Here is a 13031-nt window from a genome sequence, read left to right as displayed (position 1 = left end):
TATATACCAAAACCTATGAGATGTTTCAATTGCCAGGAGTTTGTGCATGTGGCCAAAGTGTGCAAAGGAAAGAGAAGGTGTGCAAGGTGTGGTGGGGAACATGAATACAGAAAATGTGGAGAGGGAGTGGGACCAAAGTGCTATAATTGTGGAGGTAATCATAGTGTAGCGTACTGGGGATTTGAAGTGGTGAAAAAAGAGGTGGAGGTGCAGAAGGGTGAAGGAAAAAGTCTCATATGCTGAGGCAGTCAAGTTGGCAAGACAGAAGAAAATGAATGAGAGAGGATGTAGCAAAGAGCAAGTGGCAGCTAAAGAAAGGAGAAATTGGTAACCTTTATAGCAGGAGTGGTAAATGCAACTTGTGAGATCAAATCTAAAACTGAAAGGATTCAGATTATTGTGAAAGCTGCAGAGCACCATTTGGGTATGATAGGATTAAAATGGAAAGAGGTAAATGATGAACTCAGGGTACAGTCAAGAGACAGGATGTGTGGGTTGATATTACTAATAATGCTAATTCTTAAATAGAATGAAAGAAGCCTGATTAGTAATGGACAAGGTTTCAAGCAGTTTATAGCTAGTAGGAGAGAAAAGCCAGATGTTGTGTGTATCCAGGAGACCTGGTTAAAAACTAATTTAGATTTTGTTTTATATGGTTATGAGGCAGTAAGGCGAGACAAGAGAAAGGGGGGATGAGGAGGATGTGTAACTTATGTAAAGCAAGGTGTTCCTCATGGAATACTAGGTATAGGAAGTGAACAAGAGTATGTCGTAGTAAAAGTATGGGCTGAAAGGAAAGAGTTGGTGATTGTGAATTATCCTAATCCATGCAAAAGGCTAGAGTTAAAAAAGCCTGCAGAGATAGAAGGGCAAAATAGTAGTAACGTTGTTTGGTGTGGTGATTTTAATGGGCATAATGTATTATGGGGGAGCGACAGAACAGACATCAATGGTCAAGTAATAGAGGAGTTGCTAGATGAGAAGTATTTGGTGTGCCTAAATGATGGCAGTAGTACTAGAATTGATGTTAATACAGGTAAAGAATCTGTGCTTGATCTTACATTAGTATCAAACTCTATTGCATCAGTATGTGAGTGGTTAGTGTACCAAGAAGGAACTGTAGGGAGTGATCATTACCCAATCTGGTGGAAGATAAATATTTCTGCCTTATTGGTCACAGAGAATATAGGTGGGAAATGGATCCTTGAGAAAGCCAATTGGGAGAAGTTTCTGGACAAAAAGTGATAGATATCTAAGTCGGGTCAGTGATGAGATGGACATGGAAACAACTGACAGCATATTAAAACAAGGTATAACATCAGCTGCATTAGAATTCATTCCTGAAAGTAAAGGAGGAACAAAGAAGAGAGTAAAGCCATGGTGGGATGATTATTGTAAGGAAGCAGTGACAAATAGAAATAAGGCTTTAAAATTGGTTAAAAGAACTCATAACTGCCAACATACATACATGGAATTATGATGTAGTGGCCATTATGGAGACTTGGTTGGCACCAGGGCAGGAATGGATTCTCAATATTTCTGGATTTCAGTGCTTTAAAAGGGATAGAGAGAGGGGAAAAAAGGGGAGGGGAGGAGGGGTGGCATTACTAGTCAGGGATACTATTACAGCTGCAGAACGGGTGGGTAATATAGCAGGATCCTCTTTTGAGTCAGTATGGGTGGAAGTCAGGAACAGGAAGGGAGCAGTTAATCTACTGGGGGTATTCTATAGGCCCCCTGGTAGCAGCAGAGATACCGAGGAGCAGATTGGGAGGCAGATTTTGGAAAGGTGCAAATATAACAGGGTTGTTATCATGGCTGACTTTAACTTCCCTAATATTGATTGGGACTTGATTAGTTCCAAGGGTTTAGATGGGGCAGAGTTTGTTAAGTGTGTCCAGGGTGGATTCCTGTCACAGTATTTTGACAGGCCGACTAGGGGGAATGCCATACTAGATTTAGTATTAGGTAATGAACCAGGTCAGGTCACAGATCTGTCAGTGGGTGAGCATCTGGGGGACAGTGATCACTGCTCCCTGACCTTTAGCATTATCATGGAAAAGGATAGAATCAGAGAGGACAGGAACATTATTAATTGGGGAAGGGCAAATTATGAGGCTATAAGGCTAGAACTTGCGAGTGTGAACTGGTTTGATGTTTTTGCAGGGAAATGTACTATGGAAATGTGGTTGATGTTTAAGGATCTCTTGCAGGATGTTAGGGATAATTTGTCCCGGTGAGGAAAATAAAGAATGGTAGGGTGAAGGAACCATGGGTGACAAGTGAAGTGGAAAATCTAGTCAGGTGGAAGAAGGCAGCATACATGAGGTTTAGGAAGCAAGGATCAGATGGGTCTATTGAGGAATATAGGGTAGCAAGAAAGGAGCTTAAGAAGGGGCTGAGAAGAGCAAGGGGGCATGAGAAGGCCTTGGCGAGTAGGGTAAAGGTAAACCCCACGGCATTCTTCAATTATGTGAAGAACAAAAGGATGACAGGAGTGAAGGTAGGACCGATTAGAGATAAAAGTGGGAAGATGTGCCTGGGGGCTGTGGAAGTGAGCGAGGTCCTCAATGAATAATTCACTTCGGTATTTACCACTGAGAGGGAACTTGATGACGGTGAGGACAATATGAGTGAGGTTGATGTTCTGGAGCATGTTGATATTAAGGGAAAGGAGGTGTTGGAGTTGTTAAAATACATTAGGATGGATAAGTCCCCGGGCCTGATGGAATATTCCCCAGGCTGCTCCACGAGGTGGGGGAAGAGATTGTTGAACCTCTGGCTAGGATCTTTATGTCCTTGTTGTCCACGGGAATGGTACCGGAGGATTGGAGGGAGGCGAATGTTGTCCCCTTGTTCAAAAAAGGTAGTAGGGATAGTCCAGGTAATTATAGATCACTGAGCCTCACGTCTGTGGTGGGAAAGCTGTTGGAAAAGATTCTTAGAGATAGGATCGATGGGCATTTAGAGAATCATGGTCTGATCAGGGTCAGTCAGCATGGCTTTGTGAAGGGCAGATCATGCCTAACAAGCCTGATAGAGTTCTTTGAGGAGGTGGCCAGGCATATAGATGAGGTTAGTGCAGTGGATGTGATCTACATGGATTTTAGTAAGGCATTTGACAATGTTCCACATGGTAGGCTTATTCAGAAAGTCAGGAGGCATGGGATCCAGGGAAGTTTGGCCAGGTGAATTCAGAATTGGCTTGCCTGCAGAAGGCAGAGGGTCATGGTGGAGGGACTACATTCAGTTTGGAGGGTTGTGACTAGTGGTGTCCCACAAGGATCTGTTCTGGGACCTCTACTTTTAGTGATTTTTATTAATGACCTAGATGAGGGGGTAGAAGGGTGGGTTGGCAAGTTTGCAGATGACACAAAGGTTGGTGCTGTTGTAGATAGTGTAGAGGATTGTCGAAGATTGCAGAGAGACACTGATAGGATGCAGAAGGGGGCTGAGAAGTGGCAGATGGAGTTCAACCCGGAGAAGTGTGAGGTGGTACACTTTGGAAGGACAAACTCCAAGGCAGAGTTCAAAATAAATGGCAGGCTACTTGGTAGGGTGGAGGAGCAGAGGGATCTGGGATACATGCCACAGATGCCTGAAAGTTGCCTCACAGGTAGATAGGGTAGTTAAGAAATCTTATGGGGTGCTAGCTTTCATAAGTCAAGGGATAGAGTTTAAGAGACGCGATGTAATGATGCAGCTCTATAAAACACTAGTTAGGCCACACTTGGAGTACTGTATCCAGTTCTGGTCGCCTCACTATAGGAAGGATGTGGAAGCATTGGAAAGGGTACAGAGGAGATTTGCCTGGATGCTGCCTGGTTTAGAGAGTATGGATTATGATCAGAGATTAAGGGAGCTAGGGCTTTACTCTTTGGAGAGAAGGAGGATGAGAGGAGACATGATAGAGGTGTACAAGATATTAAGAGGAATAGACAGAGTGGACAGCCAGCGCCTCTTCCCCAGGGCACCACTGCTCAGTACAAGAGGACATGGCTTTAAGGTAAGGGGAGGGAAGTTCAAGGGGGATATTAGAGGAAGGTTTTTCACTCAGAGTGGTTGGTGCATGGAATACACTGCCTGAGTCAGTGGTGGAGGCAGATGCACTAGTGAAATTTAAGAGACTACTAGACAGGTATATGGAGGAATTTAAGGTGGGGGGTTATATGGGAGGCAGGGCTTGAGGGTTGGCACAACATTGTGGGCCAAAGGGCCTGTAATGTACTGTACTATTCTATGTTCTAACATACGATTCAGTACAAACAAGCTCAGGCAGTAGTAAGGAGGACAATAAGGCATGCTAAAATGTTGCAATGGAAAAAGTTTTGTGATTCAATCGGAAACACAACCCAAGTAGGAGAGGTGTGGGGGATGATAAAAAGGATGGGAGGGGACAGGAGAGAGTGGAGGTACCCAGTTCTGGTGGATGGAAATATGACTGCAGTAACAAATAAGGAAAAGGCAGAGTTGTTGGCAAGTACTTTTGTTATGGTACATAGTTCTGATAATTTTGTTGAGAAGGGAAGAAGTAGAGAGAGCACAAAAGCTGAAAATATGGAGGCTTTATGTAGAAAAACTAACCTTGAGAGTGTGCAAGATGTTCCTTTCAGCATGGGAGAATTAAGAAAGGCACTAGATAGAACAAGAAAGACAGCACCAGGTAAAGATGAAATATGCTATAGTATGATAAAACACCTGAGTGAAGGAAGTCTGGAGAAACTACTGCTACTGTATAACAAAGTCTGGGATGAAGGGAGAATACCAGGGAGCTGGAAAGAGGCAATAATTCCAATAAGGAAACCTGGAAAAGATGCCTGCAGGCCAGGAAATTACAGACCAATTGTCTTGACTTCTCATATATGTATACTTATGGAACGTATGATAAATGAGAGGTTTGTGTACTTTCTGGAGAGTAGAGGTATGGTGGCTACGTATCAAAGCTGGTTCAGGAAAGGAAGGAATACTATGGATCCAGTGGTGTGTCCAGAGGACAAAATAAGTAAAGCACAAGTAAATAAAGAGACAGTGGTTCTAGTTTTTTTTTTGATGTAACCCCCTGGGTCGCCTCAGGCTCGCTCAGCTCATTCTTGTCGGGGGGAGCAGCCTTTGGCCCCACCTAACTGGGTAATCAGCTTGAGTGCATGCTGTGTGATGTCCCCTCCTTGCCAAAGAACAGACAGGACACCATATGCGATTAAATTATTACAATTTATAAAGATGACTATAACTAAGTAATTAATAACAATACAGTATACATGAAGGACAAGAAAATAAAGAAAAGGTGCCAAACTTATCAAAGTCCAAACCACTTCATGCACAACCGTTGGAGCTCAATTACTGAAGTCTTCTGGCCACCATTCGATCCCCTCCGAAATCCTCGACTCGCAGCTCAGAACCACCCAAAGTGGTCAACCAAGCACATCTATCTTCGTCTCCTCTCCTCAGGGTAGCTCCTGGCCTCGGACCCCTGCTTGGGGTCCGTTCCTTGCCCAGTTTACAGCATCGCCTCCTCTCTCTCTCTCACCCCCTCACGCTGATCTCCCCCAAAGCCCGCCAACAATAGTTTACAGACTCAGAAGAAAGAACAACATTAATCCCAATTGGTTTACAAAGGAATGTAATTCTCGTTATCAGTAAATTTTAACCCAAACAAGCTTCCAGCACTCTCTCGCAACAAATAAGCATTCCTACTTTTAACAAAACAAAGAAGCCATTTTGATTAACATACGCAGTAATAAAGAAAAAGAAAAAAAAAAACCTTTACATTGAAGTTGAGAAAGCTTATGATGTATTATGGAATGAGGGGCTTCTAATAAAGTTGCATTTAATGGGAATGGCAATGTTCAATTGGGTTAAGGACTTTTTAATGGGAGAACTATTCAGGTGAAAATAGGATCAGAGCTATCAAGCCAATATGTTGTAGAAAACGGGACGCCTCAGGGGAGTGTAGTGAGTCCAACTTTATTCTCCATTTTGATAAATAATATATTTGTAAATATACCAATGATTGTTGGGAGGTCATTGTTTGCAGATGATGGGGCTTAATTGAAAAGAGGGAGAAATATTGAACATATAGTTATGAAAATGCAAGATAGAATTAATCAAGTTGAAGAGTGGGGGACAAAGTGGGGTGTTAAATTTTCAGGGGAGAAGACAAAAACCATGTTCTTTACAAGGAAAAAGCTCAGGGGACTTAATCTGACTCTGTATGGAAGTAACCTGGAGAGAGTTGAAAGTTTTTGGTTTTTGGGAGTGCACTTTGACTTGAGATTAACATGGAGAAAACATGTTAGATATGTAGCTGCTAAATGTAAAAATGTGACAAATGTCATGAAGTGTCTGGCTGGTTTGGAATGGGGTGCTGATTTTGCATCACTGAAGTATATTTATGTAGCGATAATATGATCAAGATTAGATTATGGAAGTATTGATTATGGGTCAGCAGCAAAATCTGTGTTAGCAGAACTGGATATCATGCAAGCTCGGGGTCAAAGGGTGTGCTTGGGAGCAGTTAGAACTTCCTCAGTGTGTGCACTCCAAGTTGAAGCAAATGAAACACCATTGGGGCTGCGATGTAAACAGCTGGAGGCCAGTTACTGGATTAACTTAAGGGGGCATGGTGATAGCTATCCTACAAAAAGGGTTTTGGAGACATGCTGGTAGAAAGGACACAAAAAGAAAGTTTTGGCTGGACAGGGGAGCAAACAGCAAAAGTTATGGGGGTATATGATAAAGAGTTTTGTCCAAGTGTGGTGTGGCCTATCAGACCTTTGGGGGTATTAGAAAATCCCTCTGTGGATTTGGAATTGCTTAAGATTAAATGCAGTAATAAAACGGCTGATATGCTCAGTGAATATTATAGGTATAGGGAATGTAAATAAAAAGACTTACAGATTTTTACGGATGGATCAAAGGATCCAAAAACGGATGCCACCGGGTCTGCAATTGTTGTGCCAAGTTATCAAGTGGAAATTAGCAAGAGAACGCCAGATTGCTCGAGTGTTTATGCAGTTGAAATGTTTGTCATGTTGTTAGCACTAGAATGACGTGAGCAGGTTTACTGTAGTAATTTTGTGATATGTAGCGATTCTGTATCAGCCCTTGCAAGCATTAAGGCGAGTACAGCTAGAGGACACCAGGATCCGCTTTATGAAATCCTGTTTGTAAATTTAAGACTGGTTAGACAAGGCAAAAATATCGCATTCATGTGGGTTCCAGCACATTCAGGTATTATGGGAAATGAGACAGCAGATAAGCTGACAAAACAAGCAGTCAAAAAAGGATCTGTAGAGGTCAATATTAAGCTATCAAATTCAGAAGGGAAGAGCATAGTGTGGAGAAGGATAAATCAACAGTGACAGCAGCATTGGGATAGCGCAATAAAAGGAATCAAAAATCTCAACCCTGGGTCCAGTCCTATCCTTCTCCATAATTTTATTGAAACTAATAGCATTGTGATCCCTGGACCAAAAGTGCTCCCCAACACATACCTCAGTCACCTGACCTATCTCATTTCCTAACAGGAGATCCAACACTGCCCCTTCTCTAGTTGGTATCTCTATGTATTGCTGCAAAAAACTATCCTGCACACATTTTACAAACTCCAAACCATCCAGCCCTTTTACAGAATGGGCTTCCCAGTTTATGTGTGGAAAATTAAAATCTCCTACAATCACAATCTTGTGCTTACTACAAATATCTGCTATTTTCTTACAAATTTGCTCCTCCAATTCTTGCTCCCATTAGGTGGTCTATAATACACCCCTATAGTGTTACTACACCATTCCCATTCCTCAATTCCACCCAAATAGGCTCCCTGGATGAGCCCTCTAATCTATCCTGTCAAAGCACTGCTGTAATATTTTCTCTGACAAGCAATGCAACACCTCCCCTTCTTGCTCCTCTGATTCCATCAAATCTGAAACAATGAAATCCAGGAATATTTAACTGCCAATCACACCCCTCCTGCAAACATGTTTCTCTAATAGCTACACCATCATATTTCCAGGTATCAATCCATGCTCTAAGCTCATCTACCATTCTTACAATGCTCCTAGCATTGAAATAAAAGCATTTAAGAAATTCTCCACCTCTTACTCTCTGTTTATCCCTAATGGTGCAAACAAATTTACTATCTTATTTTTCTTACTTCTCCCCTACATCTTTGGTCTGAGCACTTATCTTCTCTATCACCTGCTTATCCTCCCTCACACACACTAAATTTTTTCTCTATTTCTGAAATAGAGAATATCTCCTCTCTCCTAGTCTCTTCAATTTGATTCCCACCCTGAACCATTCTAGTTTAAAGTCTCACCAGTAGCCTTAGCAAAACTCCCCACCAGGATATTGGTCCCCCTAGGATTCAAGTGCAAAAGAGGTCCCAATGATCCAGAAACTTGAATCCCTGTCCCTTGTTTCAATCTCTCAGCCACGCATTTATTCTCCACCTCATTCCATTCCTACTCTCACTGTTGCGTGGCACAGACAATAATCCCGAGATTACTACCTTTGCGGTCCTTCTTCTCAACTCCCATCCTAACTCCATGTATTCTACTTTCAGGACCTCTTCCCCTTTTCTATCTATGTCATTGGTACCTGTATGTACCACGACCTCTGGCTCCTCACCCTCCTACTTCAGGATATCTTGGACATGATCAGAAACATCCCAGACCCGGACACCAGAGATGCAAACTACCATCCGGGTCTCTTGACTGCGTCCACAGCATCGCCTATCCGACCCCCTAACTATCGAGTCCCCTATTATTACTGCCTTCCTCTTCCTTTCCCTACCCTTCTGAGTTACAGGGCTGAACTCTGTGCCAGAGGCACGGCCACTGTTGTTTCCTCCAGGTAGGCTGTCCCCCCCAACAGTACTCAAACAGGAGTACTTATTGTCAAGGGGTACAGCCACTGGGGTAATCTATAGTACATGATTCTTCCCCTTCCCCCTCCTAACCGTGACCCACCTGCCTGCCTCCCATGGTTCCGGTGTTACAACCTGCCTGTAATTCCTCTCTATCAACTCCTCACTCTCCCTGACCAGACGATGGTCATCGAGCTGCAGCTCCAGTTTACTAAAACGGTCCCTTAGGAGCTGCAGCTCAGCGCACCTGGTGCAAGTATGGACGTCCGGGAGGCTAGGAGACTCCAGGACCTCCCACATCCGACACCGAGAACAACAAGCTGCTCTCACACTCATAATTCCCCCTTTCCTGAAATAACAGGAAAAATTGAAAACTCAACCTACCTTGCCTTGCCCGTTTCTGCCTAAGCCAGTTGAGCCAAAGCCCTTAAGCCTTCACTCTGCTCCCGGCTCACTCCACTGCCCGCTGTATAAGGCTGTGTTCCTTTTAAATCTTCGGTGCTTCACCGCCTGACATCACACACCTGCGCAGTCCCGCCTCTTAACCCCGATGACAAGAAAAAAAATCAAAATGGCTCCTGCAGCACTCCCGTTCTGATTCTCAGACTTCCTTCTCCAAATCTCTGAATGCACCATGAGTTCCTGCACTTTATTCCAAATGCAAAGCATATTTAAATACAACGTTTTCAGCCCTGTATTTTTCTTCCTTTTGAAAGTTACATCTGTGTGCAGCAAGTGTTGACTACTCGAGGAGCTCAGGCTGAAAGCTGATGACCTGGAATTGGAGCTTCAAACACTGAGGCACATCAGAGAGGGAGATAGTTACCTGCATTCTCTGTTTCAGGAGGTAGTCACACCCATCAGATTAACTGCCTCAAATTTGGTCTGTGTTCATGGACAAGATGGTGGGATTTCTAGTGAGAGAGCTGGAGGAGAGTCAACGCTTGAACATGTCCAGCAGGTTTGATATTCTTAATCCCTGTGTGGATGAGAGTGGCGGCTGTAGGAAGGTTCTCTGTTGATCACTAACTGTGCAAACAACTCTACTATCTTCTTTTTCTTCCTTCTCCCATACATCAGTTCCTACACTCTGGTTCCCCTCCCCCCTTTTATCTAGTTTAAATCCAGCGGAGCCTCTCTAGCAAACCTACCTGCAAGAATATTTGTTCCCCTCCAGTTCAGATGTAAACTGTCCCGCCGGAATAGGTCCAACCTTCCCTGGAAAACTGGCCAATTATCTACAAATCTGTAGCCCTCCCTCCTGCATCATGTCTTCAGCCACGTGTTTAACTGCGCTATCTTGAGATTTCTAAACCCACTTGCACATGGCACTGCTATCCTGGAGGTCCTGTCCTTTAACTTGGCGCCTAACTCCCTGAACTCACCTTTCAGGACCTCCTCACTCTTCCTAACCACGTCATTGGTCCCTACATGGACCACGACATCTGGCTGCTCACCCTCCCTCTTGAGAATACTGAGAACTCGATCCGAGATATCACAGACCCTGGCACCAGGGAGGCAACAAACCATCTGGGATTCTCGATCTCTTCCACAGAACCTGTTATCCTACCCCCTAACTATCGAATCTACTTATCACTACTGCTCTGCTCTTTTCCCTCCTTCCCTTCTGAGCTGAGGGTCCAGTCTCAGTGCCAGAGATGCAATCACTGCAACTTGTCCCTGGTAGGTCGTCCCCACCAACAGTATCCAAAACGGTATACTTATTATTGATGGGAACGGCCACAGTGGTGCTCTGTTCATTCTGTCTAATCCCCTTCCCTCCCCTGACAGTCATCTAGCTGCCTGGCTCCTGACTCATAGCGGTGACTATCTCCCAGCAATTCCTGTTTATTTTTGCCTCTGCCTCCCAAATGATCCGAAGTTCATCCAGCTCCAGTTCCTAACATGGTTTATCAGGAGTTGCAGCTGGATGCACCTTTTACAGGTGTAGTCATCAGAGACAATTGTGCTCGGCCTGACTTCCCACATACTGCAAACAGAGCACTCAACTGCCCTAACTGCTGCCTCCATTACCTACTCCTAAAGTTATTAAATTAAGTAAAGGAACTTACCCGGCCTTACCTGAATGGGAGCAAGCTCGTCCTCAGCCTCTGCTCGCAGAAACCTCTCTAGCCAAAGCCTTCCTGATCTATCTCCCGCTATTTCGGCGCCCGCTCCGTTAATCTACTCGCTTTTTAAATTCTCCCGCTGCCTCACGGGCTGACTTTCACGTGCTGGCGCAGTCGTGCCCCATTCAAACTGTCGAAGAAATGAACAGTGTAGTTGCACTTTCCTAATTCGGGGAGACAGCGAGCACTCTGGAAGATTCGTGCATTTTTCTATCATACGGTTGTATGCAAGCACTCAAAACATCCTGCTCCCTGCCCTAAACCTACGTGTCCTTTCAAAATTAAACTCATACTTTTCTGCAATCATTGCAGCACTGCCAATCGGAGCGAAAATCTCACGCAGTTCAAAGCTATGGCGGCTCGCTGCAAAACAAACCCTAAACACTATTTTTGCTTTTCGGCTTTTTTCATAAAAGCGAAAATTCTCTTCAGATTTGTTTCGTTTAGCGAAAACAGGTACTAATGGTCTTTCATAAAAGCGAAGTGTTTAAAGCGAATTTTCAAAGCCGGGGGATACCTACTTCAGTTCTTGTTTTCGCTGCGCATGTGTAACAACTAGGAGGCTATGATTTACCCAGCGACCGACTGTTTGGTTTGGTTTACTGTCGCTTTCACATTTGATCGATGTGTGGCCATTTTTTCCCAGAGGCTGAAAAATAAGTTCTGCAGCAAGATAACGGTGGCGGTGGCTGTGAGCTATTCAAAGAATATTTTATGGTATTTTATGCTCACAGGTGTGCAGGCTATTACTGATAATCCCAGATTTTGTTGTGCACGAAATGGAATTCTGGGCTCACCAGTCTGGGGAACAATTGCAATCCTTCATTACCTGCTCACCCCCGTGGTCCCGTTTGTCCTGGTTCTGCTGTTCAATGCAGTGACCATCAGACTCGTTTTAGTGGCCAGCAGAGCTCGTAAGAGACCCCGAGGTCCCGGAATTGGGGAAACTCCCAGAGACCCAGAGATGGAGAGCCGCAGGAAATCCCTCATCCGGTTGCTGGCCATTTCAGGGAACTTCATTTCATCATGGGCATTGCTTGCAGTAAATTTTATATGGGCTCGACTAAGTTACTTGGTGCGGGGGACAGAAATTCTATCTCATTCATTGCGAGAGCTGTTCTAAATGCTGCAGCTTCATAGCTGCTGCACCAACACAGCTCTTTACGCGATAACCCAGACGATTTTTAGGAACCAGCTGAAAGATATTGTGAAATACCCTCTCTCTCTCAGTATAGGACACACCCAGTACCTATGAGCGCCAAGCAATCAACTGTCCCTTTCTGCCTAACATGCGTGACTCTCCCGCAACCAGCGTCATTCCCCTCCCCTTCATCACGCGCTCCGTTCCACTAATACTTCGCCAGGTCCTTGTCATCCGCTGTTCCTACAGCTATCTATCAGATTCAGAGAGGACAATATGCTGGACTGCTTCTCATCCTGCTTATAAATCTATTTAAACGCTAACTTTACACAACAAACAGATGGATAATTATACTCATCTCTCTGACACTATTGATGCAACAAGTTATTGCAGATTAATCATGAAAGAATCACAAACATTCTCCAAATTAATTGAACTGCTCCTTCGCTCTAATGACTGAGGGATGACTTGATAGAGATATTTAAATTCTAAAACGCACCAATATGGTACATAGTCCTTTTTTCCTGGTAGGGTCTGAAAACAATAGAGCATTAGTGAAAGAATTCAAAAGGAGATTGTAGGGGTTTCAGGTAATGACTAAGCATTGAACTGCTGGGGAAACAATCACTGAAGAGGACAGTTGGCTGAGGACGTCGTGGACACACCACAACATTTAGGTAAGAAGAACACATCATCACTTGAGCATCAAAGGGTAAAGTTCAAATGCTGGTAAGTGACAATAATCTATATGAGTATTTGATGGTCATCACAGTCATGAGGGGCTGTGGAACATTGAGTCACACAGTAGTTAAAAAGGCCTTATGATACGACGGTACATCTGATTCTTTTTAATGTTGTATGTTAAGAATAATATGAGCATGATAGGTATATTCTA

Source organism: Hemitrygon akajei, chromosome 10 (assembly GCF_048418815.1).
Source record: "Hemitrygon akajei chromosome 10, sHemAka1.3, whole genome shotgun sequence".
NCBI lineage: Eukaryota > Metazoa > Chordata > Chondrichthyes > Myliobatiformes > Dasyatidae > Hemitrygon > Hemitrygon akajei.
The sequence above is the reverse complement of the archived record's forward strand: the minus strand, read 5'-3'. Positions refer to the sequence as shown.